Source organism: Mercenaria mercenaria, chromosome 18, assembly GCF_021730395.1.
Source record: "Mercenaria mercenaria strain notata chromosome 18, MADL_Memer_1, whole genome shotgun sequence".
NCBI lineage: Eukaryota > Metazoa > Mollusca > Bivalvia > Venerida > Veneridae > Mercenaria > Mercenaria mercenaria.
Genome location: NC_069378.1, coordinates 61,697,748 through 61,713,687, shown reverse-complemented (window position 1 = coordinate 61,713,687; position 15,940 = coordinate 61,697,748). Strand labels below are relative to the sequence as shown.

General features: G+C 31.6%; 1 protein-coding gene across 2 annotated transcripts in view; it reads right to left on the bottom strand.

The window, feature by feature from the left end:
* LOC123538368 (potassium voltage-gated channel subfamily H member 8-like) overlaps positions 1–15,711 on the bottom strand; it is a 168,557-nt gene extending 152,846 nt beyond the window's left edge. Inside the window, exon 1 of one of the 2 annotated variants that reach the window (XM_045322413.2) lies at positions 15,133–15,711. The gene's annotated coding sequence lies outside the window, so the exon portion shown is untranslated. The other variant, XM_053530375.1, reaches the window with a different exon arrangement.
* Positions 15,712–15,940: the final 229 nt, after the last annotated feature.

Genomic DNA, 15,940 nt, shown 5'->3' with positions numbered 1-15,940 from the left:
AACATTTTTTCTTAAAATAGACTCAAAGTAAATACGGATTGGAAACGATCTAAAATGTTTCTGATTTTGCATCATTGACGAGGATGTTCCTGAGTGAACAGATGGCTTCATGATACGCAGAAATAGAATCATTCTTTCAACAGCGAGTCACAAATAGCAAATTGAAATGTATGCTGAAGTCGGCGATTACGTTAATATATCTATTTCGGAATACATGTAGCAATTTATTTTGTTTGAAGGCATTAAGATGTTAAAATAGCTTCACAAAGTATCAAATTAAAACTTTGACTTGGTACACGCTAAACAATAGACTTGATAAACGTTAAAATACTAATATTTGTTTTGTTTCATGGATTCTGCGTTATACTGATAGAAGTTGGGTTTTATCGCGGCTTTTTATTTGTTGGATCAGTATTTTTTTTAGTTTCAGATGTATGCAATAGCTGCTGGTGTAGGAAAGTTGGTACACAAAACTGTTTTTTTCTTTTTCGAAAGGATTTAAATATCTCATTTTATTGCCAGTTAGTACTACATTATCAATTTGTTGGTATATATAGAACTGTATACAAATTCGAAATTTATTTTGCTTTTGAATTCTCTATTGTTACAGAAACTATTAAAATCCAGAAATATTTCGTACATTAAATCGGTATTTTGAATATTCAGAATAGGTGTTTAAATCGCATAAATGTTAAAATCAAATAAACAAGTACATATATTTAAACGGATGTAGGTGTAGCATTCAGTGCAATGCACTTTTATTTTAAGACATCGTTTGTTTCTTATTTTAGTCTATGTCCTGTGCAAAGTAAACGATTTTCCCACAGACTTTTGGTAAGTTAGAGTTAACAAGCTAGACTGCTTACTTGTTAATAACATACATCTGATGGGACGTTGAATTATAACTGTGAGATACAGGGAGGTTACAAAAAATATGAAAATAATTAAACACTGAGCTAACTTCAAACATGTCAGTTTAATTAAAACATAAGCAGTTCCTACCATAAGATTTTAGTTTAGAAAGTCTTGTCATTCCCTTGTATATTCGTCCTTGTTCAACTTTCCCCTTCGGATTCCCCCCCCCCCCCCCCCAGCCCCGACCCCATTTCGCCCCTTACCAATTCCTTCCCCTTTATCAATATTTAGCTTATATTAATATGTACTTGTTGGATGTTTGAAGCAACCCGTCTGAAATATTTTTCCATTACAGCTTCTTTTTGTTGTGGGCCTACTATGTAAATGCGTGACTCTGGGGCTGTGTTTTTGGTGCTCTGTGCTTCCGAGAAATCTACCCTTACCTATTATCTTTTGTGTAAGTGCTAGAACACCTGCAAAAGTCCTTATATTTATACATCTCTATGATGATAGAATTTCAATTGCAAAAATACACAGGTGGTTGATTCCAATGTAATTACAGTTGTTATGACGCCCGTAAATTATACCTGTTAGTTCCATGCTTGATTTAATTTTCAAATCATAAAAGCATGTTCCACATAGGAAACAAGGATATTTGTGATGTTTCATAATCTGCAAGATGTGTACATGATCAGCTGTGAAAAAAGAGCTTTTTTGTTTAAAATAATATACTAGCGAAGGAGAAAATAACCTCTCGTCAATGCCTTATAGTAGCCTTACAGGATTAAACGACGTGATCATGAAAGTTATGCATTTTGCCATACGCCGTGGCAAATGCATGCATATTTTCTACGCACAGCCTTTTATCGGTAAGAGATCAGTGTTTGGAAATTTAAAGAGACAAATACAAGATCATATAAAATGCCTCCGGGAAATTGTGAGGTTTTCATAAAATATAAACCTGTGAGTTTACACGGGTAAATAACTTTTCAAATGTTTTTAAATTTACATAAATGTATGGATGAGTAACTGAATATCTGGCCGGAGGATCGGCTTGATCAGAGCTGGCACACCAGTTAAGATAGTTGACAAAAACACAACACAAACACACTGAATGAAAACATTTACTTTAAAGCATACATTGTAACACTAGTTAGATTCTTCAACGACAGAGATTCCAATTCAGACAAACCAGGCACAAGCTGGAAATTTCTACCGGCCTTCCAAAATGCAGCTCGGTTGGCTTCAGGTCATGATGTCTCGAAAGAGTGTACAACTCTCAGAGGTTACTCGCAAGTTTTCATTCAGCGACCTTAATCGCACGGCAAAGGATAAAATAGGAACGAGTCAGGAATCTGAGACAATCTATTCTTAATCTATTTAAAGCCAATTGTCTTAAAATAGACTTATGGGAAAGATGCTTAGTCTAAATATAGATCAAATACTTTAATTCGAAAGTCAATTAATCAAGCGTTATATCTCATTACTCTTTCCCAGGGACGTTATTCTGTGAGCAGATTAAAGGTATTGCAAGGAAGAGAATTATTTGTATCGTATATAAAATTGTTGCAATTAGTGTGTACTAGTGTCAACAGAGTTAGCATTTTCATTCGCACACATTTTTTTTTAATCTCAATGATAAGCTCTGTATTAATCAAAAAGCAATCGTAGCAATTCCCTGTGAAAGCATATTTTTAATACATTTAAAGGACACAAGTTTCTAATATCGAAATGAACTTAATATTCTCAAGAAAAATATACATGGGAGGTACAAGAATGTCTGTGGGTTTCAAATAGAAGTGCTAGTTCTTTTTGATAAGGACAACACTTGATAATTTTTACGCGGTACTTCAGTTTGAATTAACATTGATATTCAAAATGCCTGCTTCAAAGAAAATAATTTCGTTTTAAAAATTGTTCTCTAATTAAAAATAGACCTAAACTAAAAATCTCGTACGTTTTCAATGTTCGTGATAAAAATAAAATCAACCACGACGTAGTTTATAAACAATTATATGCAGTATTAGTGAAACATACTTTCATATTAAGAAACATATGTTTCCAATATGTTTTACTTGAATTTCTATACAAAATGAACAATAAAACAATCATAACCTTTTGGCAAGAAGTGCAAGCAGACATAAAAAATTATGTTAACAAGCCAGATGCTTATCTGAAAATTTTTTTCTTCCGATATGTTATTAAATTATAAAAGAAAATCAGCGAGTGGTATCAGAGACTCAGATATATTTTATGATATAAGATATGATAGTTTTCAGAGATTTAATGTAATTTAGTCGAAACTACTTTCTTTGCCTACCATTTTATCGCTCTGGATATACGAACGATATTTCTAAATTAGGCAGCGGTATCCATTACTTATCCGTAATTTTCCATCCATGCCCAGTTATTCCAAGGTATGTGTGAGGCATGGCGATGAAGGGTAACCAATAAATATTGAACATGATCTTATGTTTGAATGTATGAAAATTGCCGACTTCAGCATTTGCTTAAATAACAGTCTACACAATTTGAATATGCATTTTATAACTATTACCTTATAACCGATTAGAACCAACTTCACTTCATTTCTTTCTTGTATTGATATTACGATTTCATTTCGTGATTTTGGTTATGTACTGAATTTAACACATGACAGAAATTAATCATTTGAAAATCAATTCCATTCTATTGTATTATATCGCACGGTACAGGTACGGCACGTGTGTTAGGACTATTAGCGCAATCTATGTTTCGCAGACTCTGGAGACACCCTCTGGTTTTTTTTTCCAACTATGGCATCTAATACCTTACAAGATATCCTATGTAAAAGTCTCAGCTGAAATCTTCCATTTACATCTGAAACTATAATATATGCAATCACCTTTTTCTAAATGAAAAATAATGTTTCGCAATAATAATAAAGAAACGGACTAGTTAAGAGTCATAGCTCTATCTGTGCGCCAAGCTTACGAATCGAATCTTATATTCATCCTGTGTGTAAAATATGTTGAAATATTTCACCAATCTAATACACTATCAGAACTGAAAAGTACTGCAATATTTAAATCGATCGGTTTATATCCTCTAGCCGAATGGATAATTTGCCCGCGATACAACAAAGGAAGATTCAAGGAAGTTATGAGGCTAAATCTGGAGAACACTGGTTTATTATGGCAACAAAACTTAATTTAGCTTTCAAATTCAAAGTTCAAAGAATGATTAAAATAACCAGGGCTCGTATTCATAAAGAATCTTAGAATCAACTCTAAAATATTTCTTATCTTATTTTTTTAGACTTAGCTAAGAGAAATTCTTAAGTTCTTATTCATAAAGCGACTTAGAAAAATCTTAGCGAAAAAAGTATAAGAAAATGTTTTTCTTAGTTTCATTTCTATGTCTATATTTAATATGAAATTAGGTGCTACCTATGATGCCGAAAGCCCGTCACAAGTTAAATTAAGCTTGATAAAGTCTATACAGTAAAGATGCAATTCATGAAAAACTGTTAACTGCGGTCATTGGCGTCCATTTCATTTTTACTTTTCTAAGATAATTCTTAAAAGTTAAGATAAGTGGCCACCTGTCTTAAATTTTAAGAGAAAAATCACCTACTTAAGATAATTTCTAAGCCGGATTTCGTTCTTAGAACAATTCTTAGGCAAAAATGTTTCTAAGACACATTTTAAGTCAAAAATGTGAAAAACTTAGAAAATGATGACTTCTAAGATATATTTCTATCTAAGATTCTTTATGAATACGGGCCCAGGTTTAAAAATCGTCTTATATTTCGCCAGCAACACGAAATTTCAAATATCCTAAAATCTTATTTCTTTAATCACTCACAGCTGAATAGGTGAGAGACTTTACAAACAAGTATTATTTATCTAAAGTAAAAAGCACAATAAATTAAAGGCTTATACTACTCGACTGTGTGCGTAGAAACTCCCATGCAAAATAAACAACAAATTTTCCGTAACCTTTTTGATCGCAACAAAAACAAGCAAGAGTTAACGAGGCATATGCTTATCTGAAAATACAATATTCCTGAAGAAGATGGGTTCATTTGTTGTGAAGAAAGTAGCATTAAAGTTACATAAAAACATTCAAATTCATATACCAGATACATCTAAACATATACTCAACGTATTAAGGACTATTATAGTGGATTGCATATTTAAGATAAGCAAAGCGCATCTTTTATCTAAGTTACAAAATCTGCTTTTAGAAATATCAATGAATGATTATAGTCAATCAAAGTATAAAACGAGTCTATATAATATATGTTAGTGAAACATTGTACGACTCTCACTATAAGCAGCCTGTGAAACAACTGATCGCCACAACTTCTATCGTAATTGCTAATTACTATTTGTCAGGGTTGCTGTCAGCAGATTGAATCTTCAGTATATCTTAATATGTTTGTTTTGTTTTCATTTGTTTAATTACTTTACTTAACTATTTTAAACTCATAGAACTTAAGTAGACTAGACTCATAGCATGTTTTACCCGACGTGAATAACAGCGACTGAACTAATTTGAAACCATCTTGACTTAATTTACAACGTAATACCAAATTAAGAACTAAATTTAGACATCCTAGTGACATTATCTGTATATGAAATTAGAACTTAGTTCCATAAACAAATCACATTTGAATCGTATCTGTCTGCTGAAGATGAATTGGTTGAGAAAATGTTCTTTTTGGTCTTGTTCAATCCAAATAATTCAAATATTAAAGTCCCGTAACTTGTAATACCGAACGAATATAACAAATAGATTGAGCTAAATATTTATAGAGAGCTTTATATATGGTGTTTTGCGACATTTTTAAAGCTACTATTTATTCATAGTATACAGTGCAATGTGTTGCTATTAAAAGAAAACAGTACATTAAAAATAATGGTACACACAGATTAATAGAATCATCATCTTTAAATGTCATTGAATGCAGAAGACGGGTATTCAATGCGACAGTAATATGAATGATGCCAAGTGTTATCTTTTCATTTACGAGTTAATCATTTTAGATCAATTTCGTATGTGCAAAACTTAAACAAACACACACACACACACTTGATATGACTCAGATAAAAAGAATCTCAAGTAGTTAAATTTAATTGGTTTGTCATTATTGAACATTATCTACTAAAATATTTTCTTCTTGCACTGATAATATTGTTGTTATTTTTTACAATGCAGGGCATTCACACAGCTGACAACAGGAAATTGAGGGACATACAAGTCTTTTTGTAAACTGTGTTACAAGCTAATTATTCAAACGATGAGATTCTAGATATGTCGTTTTCGAGACCCAGTGAAATACAATTTTGATGTGACGTCTTAAAACAAATCGTGAATGGCTTGTCGGGTAATAGCTTCGATCCTTTGAACCTCGGGCAAATATTCTTTGACTTACTGACCGGAAAGCTATTAAATAAGGGTGTAATACTCGCATCATGCTCTACAAATCTGTTACAATTGCCAAATAACTATAAGTGATAGTTGTTTAGTTTTTTTTTTGTTTTTGTTGGGTTTAACGTCGCACACAATTATAGGTCATACGGCGACTTCCCAGCGTTTATGGAAGAAGTATCTAGTGTTTTTATAGAAGAAATATATAAAATTATTATTGTGCGATACACGCTGCTCTACGTTCTGAAATATCGAAGAAGTTTGCTATCAAAGTATACATTGCAGCACAAGTAAAATATGGGACACTGTACATTTTTAGCTTACCGTTTATATTTCGTTTTTATAAAAGTAAACTAGGAAAATCTACTTCGATTTCTTTGATTAGTTTAAACTCTTTCTTAAAATAGACACCGAGTTATTCTAAATACGGATTTGAAAAGAGCTAAAATAGATCCTGAGGCTTTTATAGTGTGAACAGATTTCTTCGTGTTGTATTCGATACATGTACTGAGAATGGTTCTTAAAACAGCGAGTCACAAACAGTAAATTGAAATGTAAGCTACATTCGGCGATTACATGAATATATCTACTTTGGAATACATATGGCAATTTTGACTGAAGGCATAAAGATGCTGAAGTAGCTGCACAACGTATCAAATTACAACTTTGACTTGGTAAACGCTGAAATACTTAGGCGACTTTCATTACCTCTCATGGACAGACTAAATCAAACTGATTCTGCTGTTATTCCTCTTGGTTGCATTCTTTGCTTCCAAAGGATCTTTTTACAGTTTTTGTTAACAACAGCAATCTTTAAGTGTCGTGTGTCGGCTGTTATAGTGGCCCCGTACTCGGATTCAGTGTTATTATATTTTCTGGTCCTTTGGGATCATGGAATCCATTCAACCTATGTGTTATAGAGTTCCGCATAAGCCGGTGCTATGGAGCGTGAGAGGTTTGCACATTCCATTACTTCTCATGAACAGACTCAATCAATCCGAATCTGTTATTATTCTTCTTGGTTGCATTCTTCGCTTCCAAAGGATCTTTTAACAGATTTTATTTTCCATGATTTGATGGTGGCGAAGAATCATCAACTTGATCCAATACTTTTTGTTTTAGCTTGCAATGTATGTATGAGCAGTTGATATTGGAAATCGAGTAAACCACCAAATTGTTACCAACTTAAGAGACTTTGTGTCATCTCATTTTATAGCCAGAGTTAGAAGTACATTACCAATTTTATGGAATATTAAGATTTTTATATAAAATCGATATTTAGCGTTTGTTTTATTACAGAAACTATTAAAATCCAGAAAAGTTTCGTACATTAAATCGGTATTCTGAAAATTCAGACATCATATTAAAATCTCATAAATTTTAAAATCAAATAAATAAGTACATAGATTTAGTCTAATTAACGTGAAGCATTAAGTGCAATGCACTAGACTTAAAGACATCGTTTGTTTCTTATTTTAATCTATGTCCTCTTCAAAATAAACGATAAATTTTCCACAGACTTTTGGTTCGTGGGAGTTAACAAGTCAGATTGCTTACCTGTATATAAGACATCAGTTATTACTTTGAGATAATGATTAAACACTTAGCTTAGTTCAAACATATTCCTTTTATCATATAACATAAGCACCTTCTACCATATGATTTCAGTCATAGAAACTCTTGTATAAATGTTTGAGTGTTGGAAGACCTACAAATTTAAAGTCCTTATATTTTATACCTTGTCTAGTAGGATAAAATTTCAATGGCTGTGTTTCATTCGGCTAAAAACAGGTGGTTGAATGCAATGTATTTTACAGTCATTATGACGATCGTAAATAATGCCTGTTAGTTCCTTCCTTGAATTGATTTTCGAAACATAATTAAAACTGTCACAGGAGTTGCGATTAATACCCCCACAATACGACCTTGTCACAGAAGTATGGCAACCATAAGAAAGAAATGGCCACAAGGTGCAATTTAAGTTGTTTAAGGTGAAAAAAAAAACTGAAACGAGCGGTTGTATCTGTCAATTCTTTCATGAGTCCGGAATTCATGAGTTTGACACATTTTGTAGGCAAAGTCGAACATGGCCTGTATTTTATGATGTTAGACCTGTGTACTAAAACTATTTAAATTTGTCAAGCCTTTCATGAGTTATTGTCCGGAAACCATTAGTAAACCTACCACGAGTTATTGTCCGGAAACCGTGAAACCGACGGACCGGCGGACCGACAGACCGACCGACAAAAAGAACAAAACAAAAATTTCGTTTGTAGGGGTATAAAAACATGAGAAACAACAACATAAGAAACAAGGGCGATTATCAGACTTCATGATCTGCAAACATTTACATGATCAGCTTTGGAAGAAAGATAGCTATTGGAGAAAAATAGTATATTAGCAAATTATTTAAGAAAAAGGGGACAATAACCTCCTCAACACTTTATTGTAGCCTTTCAGGATTAAACGACATATGGGAAATATAAGTTCATGAAAGTTTTGCATTTTTTGCCACACGCCGTGAAAACTGCCATAGCCTTTTATCTGTAACAGATCAGTGTATTGAAAAGATATGTTTTAAGATAATAACAAATATCCGTGGGAAATTGTAACACTCACAAAGGCGCTTTATTGTAAAAAGTAAGCCTGCAAGTACACGAGTAAGTTACTTTTCCAATACTTATAGGGAATAATAAACTTCACATTGATATACGTGTAACTGAATATTTAGCAGGGATATCATCTTCGTCAGAACTGACACACCTGTTCCGCAGGTGACGAAAATCAAATATAAATAGCAAAAGTTATTACATTGAAAACTATCAAACATTACTATTGAATTCATAATTTTCTGCTTCTACATTTTCATCAGACTAGTCTTGTTAGTTAGCCTTTCAACGGCAGTCATTCCACTATTCAACCGCTATGGTCAAAATTCAAACAAACCGGTACTGTTCCTAAATGGTGAAGAAAAACAATCTGGAAATCACAACCGAACTTCCAAAATGCATCTAGTTGACTTCAGATTGAGTGTAGAGCCATCAGATTTAATTGGCGAGTTTTAATTCAGCGGCCTCAATCGCATTGAACTAATAGGAAGCAGAGACAATCTGTTCTGAAGCCAATCGTCTAAAGAGGCTTAGGCCAAATATAGCACAAATGCAAATTGACTTTCAATTTATCAAGCGTTATTTCTCATTGCTCTCTACCAGGGACGGTGTTCTGTAAGCGGAGTAAAGGTATTGTAACAAGTTAAAGCATAGCAAAAGTTCCTTCTAGGGCATATCTATATACATATAAAATGATCATCTTGTAAAATTGTGGTTGCAATGTCTGTTTTATACTGCCAAAAAAATTTCAAGTAAGTATTATCGCTAGTTATTTAACATAAATTGTTAAATCCAACAACAAATTAAATCTGTTACCACTTTCAGTAGAGTAAATACGGCAATAAGACATTGACCCGGTCAAGCCATTACGATTCGATGCGTGAATTTGTTGCGCATAATTAGGGGGTCGCAATGGGGTTTGTTTTCATATATTAACCATGCATTTCAAGGTAACGATAATATTTAGTTGTTTACATTTAAATTTGCTGATATATGTCTATCTGGTCGACTGATTGTATGTTATGTTCTTTAAGAATGGAGAAAATAACATCCTCGGGTTTAGTAATATGTAATCCACGGAACGCGTTCAGTCAGAGAGTCGCCTCAATTAGGAAAGAATAGTCTAACGTCATTAGGTTATTTCTAAGGTCACGGAGTTTTATTGGCCAGCTTGTAATGACAACAGCTTTCGGTATCAGTAGCTCAGTCAAGTGTGACTTACTCAACTATAATATTCCTTCTCAAGAGAAGGAATAATAAAGAGAGTAAATTATTTGTTTCGTATATAACGTTTTTACAATGAGTATGTACCAGTGTGAACTGAGTTAGCATTTTCATTCAGTCTTTTAACTAACGCACACATTGTTTGGTTTGAATCTAATGATGTATTTTATACACCCCATTAACGCAAATGCAATCGGGGCAATTCCTTGTGAAGGCATATTTTAATACATTTTTAAGAACAAAAGTTTTTCATTTCGAAAAATTAGTGCATGATAAGTAAACTAAACATGAATTAATTTCAAATATGAATAGGCATGTGGTTTCTCACTGCTAATTATACTTCTATTTTATTTAGCATTCCTATTCAAAATTCTTGTTTCAAGGAAAACAATTTCGTTTCAAAATTGGTCCGGAATTAGCAAAAATAGATCTCGTACATTGGCAATATTTGACATAAAAATATGGGTTTTAAAGATAAATGCTAATTCTTTTTCATAACGACTACAGTTGATAATTTTTACCCGGTACTTCTGTTTGATTTAACATTAATATTGAAAATACCTGTTTCAAAGAAAATAATTACGCTTTAAAATTAAAATTGTTCTTTCATTAAAAAATAGATATAACTTAAAACATCTCGTACGTTTTCAATATTCATGATAAAAATCAAATGAACCACTTCGTAGTTTAAACACAATTATACGCAGTATGAGTGAAACATACTTTCATATTAAAAAGCTTATGTTTCCAATATGTTTTACTTGAATTTCTATACAAAATAAACAATAAAACAGTCATAACCTTTTGGCATGAAGTGCAAGCAGACATATGTTAACAAGCCAATTGCTTATCAGCTTCTGATATGTTATTAAATTATAATAGGAAAGCAGCAAGCGGTAACAGATAGGCAGATATAATTTATGATATAAGATATGATAGTATTCAGAGATTGGGAGTAATTTTGTTGAAACTACTTTCTTTGTAGACCACTTTATCAGTTTGAGCCAGGTATATCCCTGTTTAGTGTGCCTTGTTTAAATATTTGATAATTTATTTAATAGAAAATGAATCTGCGCTGTTTTTATTGCATAAAACAGAAGAGTATACAAATCTTTTCACTGAGATGTTATTATTTCTATTTTTTTTTTGGAAACAATAAAAATAATAATTATTAATGTTCATTTAGTGAATGTGACATAAAAAATGACTGTATATACATGGTCTGCTAATTAAAGGCCAGTGAAAGTGGGTTTGATACATGTAACTTTATTACATAACCTCTCGTTAACAGAACAGCTGTTACTGTCTTAGTTCCTTTCAATGTTTTCACTTAATTTTCTTATAAGATTGCTTATAGTATTTTGTCAACATCACTTACTAATTATAAACATTAGGATAAGAGCCCTTACATCGATGTTTCAGACTTAGTTCGCTAAAGAAACAGAGATGCTTCTGGAATAGGGGTGTCCATAATATCATCCCACAAGAATTATTAACAGTTTCAGGAGGGACCTCTATAAATTAGTTTAAATACAACATTTTTTTAGCTGAAATGAAAGGGTGGAATGAATCGACCACCTGCATACATATATCGTCATTAAGTGATGGGCATATTTGTTAAAAGTACACGGAAACATTTTATTGAGGTCGACTCCCAGCATGTAAACATTCTAATATAATTATTAATTTCTCCATTTTATTTAGTTGTATAGTATACGCTTTATATGGAATTTTTATTACAAAGTGATGTTTACTGTTTTTACACCTGTAGAAATACTTGCGCTGATGCCGGTTTAGTTTCTAGAATTTCTTAAGATTAGTTTTCGTCCCGCAAAACAGATGTGGAATTATGATGTTAAGTATTTTAACAATTATTTTGACATCTGTAAATGAACAATAAAAACAGTTTACACATTTATGATGTAAACAATTTACGACTCCGTCATTAAAATGTCGACCATTTTGCAGTAAACCTATTGTAAAATCATGTTGTGCACTGAAATAACACTGTGCTGGATTTATGTATTATTTCAAATGTGAGTTTTATATTGAAGTTACGGCCCAGATAACTAATTATGATGTTATCTGTTTCTGCGGTGGTATGCATTGTCCAAAACGTGAGATACTACAATCTACCCTTTTTATTGCAACAAAAATTTGTCCCGGGCATTAAGGAAGGCTTAACAATAATGTAATTTAAATAAACTGAGCATGCGTTACTTGCATTAAGGTATTATAACACTCTTGTTTCGCCGTGAAGTCAGAATCTTTCCGAGCACTTTTACTAAAATCATGTTACTCGTGATTTTCTTAAGTACTGCTTTTATTTTATATCGTTCAGTTCTTCTATATGATATACAATTGTTTTAAGGCAACAGTCGAGTATTTAGAAAATAATATACTTTCGTTAATTGAATATAAAATCAGCCTTTATTTTAAACAATTAGAAAATTAGATAAAATGTGCAAAATGCAGACAAATGGTTAGATACAAAAGCAAAGGTAAAACAGACTTCACAAAGTATAGAAAAGTCTATTAACATCAATGGATCACATGCGTATTTCAATGAAACCATACCATGCGATTTTTGATACGGACGTTACATTGAATAGCAACATGTTAAGCTATTGATCTCTTTGTTTATTTTTTAATGCCTTAATACACGTTTACATGTGTTGAAGGTCGAATTGGGTATCTTTACCACTGTAACATAATAATCTGCTTACATTAATGATAATAATAACAATATACAAAAAAATGTTATGCATTGTATCTAAGCAAATATATGTGGCTTTGAAATTGTTTTTTTTCTGTAAGAATTTACTATATTTAAATATCTTGATGAAAATTCTTACACGATTTGTGTTCTTGATAAATGGAAAAGTAGAAACTGTAACGTGATTTAAAAGAGAAAAAAAATCACTGTGTATGCGTCACAATTATTATGTGTCGCTCAGATGCGTATAATTTAATCTCTCAGGCTTTGCCCCGTCGCATCTGAACTTCAAACAATGATTTTATTCAACGACAAATCATTGTTTGAAATATATTATTCATTTTAGTTTTAAATATTAATGTGTTTACAGCATCATGTTTCTACGGAAGAATAAAACATATACGATTAGCAAAAAATGTGAAGCAGATCGATATAACAAACAAAGATATTATATCGTTACTCTTGAATAAAGGTATTTTATCAAATTGAAATACTCTAATAGATTGTTGCTAGATATTGTCATTTTATTACCCATTCAGTAAATGCTATTTAAATGTTGATATCGATTACGGTCACAGCTGTACCAGTGGTTTGATGACGATTAAGTTTAAACATAATGTCCATCTTCAGAAGATCGTTTTGTGTAATTGACTGTTTAATGAATAGCGTCGTTTTAAATAACGGTACAAATTGAACTTCTTCAGTTCGTAAAGTTAAAAAGCCTTTTGTACAGATTTACGCGACAGTAAATATAATTATATTACGATGTCAATTATACAAAGTTTACAATAGACGATAAAAGTAGTATAAATTGCATGGATAGTTTCATTTTAAACGCCTCTGATACAGATTTAAACTATAATTTTTTTAAAAAGTAGTACAAATGCACATTATGTTTTTTTCCAAAATGTTGACGCTTATGTAGATATTTACGGCAATGATAATTTTAAGTTTTCCAACTTCAAGGATAACATTTCTAAAGGGAATAGTAAACAACAGTATAAAATGCAAAATATGAATTCTATATAGATTTGCACTGTCTGTTAATTACAGTACAATGTTATTTTGTAAAAGTACAAGGTTGTCATTTCTTCCCTGAAGCAATTAATACAGCGCTGACGGAGAACATGACAGCTGCTGTTAACGGAATAAAGTCACTACATCAAAATACACCGACGAAATTGAAAGTGTGTGTAAATGTTTGCTTCGCAGATGTTCGGTTCCATAATCAGCTGTCAAATCTAAATGGATGTAAAATCGATAGAAGGCAAGCAGACCATTGTACGGTGTATTGTTGTGATTTATATCCATACACAGACGGTAATATTATGCATTTCATATGTGTGTATTTGTATGTTTATCGTACTGTTATTGCAAATTAATACGAATAAAATAAGTAAATAAACGTGTATACATATCTGAGTTAAATCTCTTAAAGTCGTCGCTTTTAAAAACTTAATTTTTCAGACATTAAATATGAACAGTAGAAGAGAAAAAGTTTAAGGTCTAAAGATATACATTTAAAGTATATGAATATCATTAATACCCAAAGCTAACAAATCATGTTTTAACAACTAAGACTTTTTCAAGTGGTATACATGATGGTGATTTTAGGCAGAACATAACATAACTGTTATAATACAACTATTTTGTAAAAACAAACGAACAGATTACTCTAAAAATGTTATACGTGTCAACAATTTTGACTGTATTTAAGTGGCATGATATATAATTATATGTATATCACATACGTGTTTAGCGAGGCCATTTTCTTTTATACCATTAAATAAATTACAATTACACTTAGATATTTACATACATGTATCCTCTTTCATGTAAAGTAATAAGTAATGTTTTATTTTTGTTAGAAATTTTAAACGTTTTTTGTGGGGGGGCTAATCAAATTGTACAAATTATAAGATAATAACCGAATACAATTTTCAAATAGAAAACGTACACATAACACTAATATATTTTATAAAACTTAATGAGAAATTAGATGCGACCAAAAATCAATTAGATATTTAAAACCATAGTTTCGTTATATTTAAATATTATAGTATCATTTTATACCCGTTACACTATTATTGAATTAAGTTTAATGATGTTTAAAATTATTTCTATTATTTTTCAGCCTACAGAAAAAAAGATAAGAGCAAAACATACCTTTTCAATGTTTGAAATTAAACATTCAGAAATTTACATCCCAACTGATAATAAATTCCATACAAAACACACACAAACATCACATTTAGAACAAAGCATTACATTAATTCCACACATTATACAAACCAAACATAATATTGACAATACCATTGCTGAGAGTCGCACCGTGTAAATATAAATGACTCAAGAGAAACAATGGATCCACTCAGAACAATAAAAGCCGAAGCCTGCCGTTACTCAGTAACCCGGCAATACCAGTGACATTGATTATTGAAAAAATGCTGGATTTTGTGCAATTCAAGAATAATATCCAATAAAGACTACTGGTTATTTGCATGAACCCTCTATCATATCCAATAAACACCGTAGCAGTCAATGCCTGCGCTTAGTTTACCAATTAAACGATTAAACGCATTAGCTGGAATTACCTCTATGTGACATTTTGTTATCATACAAAAGGATGATCATGTAACATACTTCCTGTTGTTTTATCACAAATGATAGTAAAGTAGTCAGTTATACAGGTTTTGTGTTTGATTCAATAAAACTCGGTTTTGATTTTGTGTTTCCCGTAGTTTAGGCATAATTTAAATGGCCATTTTGACTGTTATTTGTCATGTCTCCAGGTGAATATCAAAAGTTCCAAAATGTTAAACCAGATAGCAACGATTCAATTAAATATTTTTTTTTGTGTCTCATTATTTACTTGCATCGGTCCTGTGTTAGTGGTTTTAGAGCGTTCTCAGACAGTACATAAATTAAGTACAGAAGAAGCGTGTTTATGTCAATTTAAACACAACGAAGCTGGTTGTTTATCTTTCGGAACTAAACTAAAGGGCACCACCGAATAATTTTGTCTGTGTGACGTATAGAATATTCGGAGTGTTTAAAGTAACTAAACGCTTTTGAGATATATATAGTTTAGATACGTATGTATTTTATATATATGATAAGG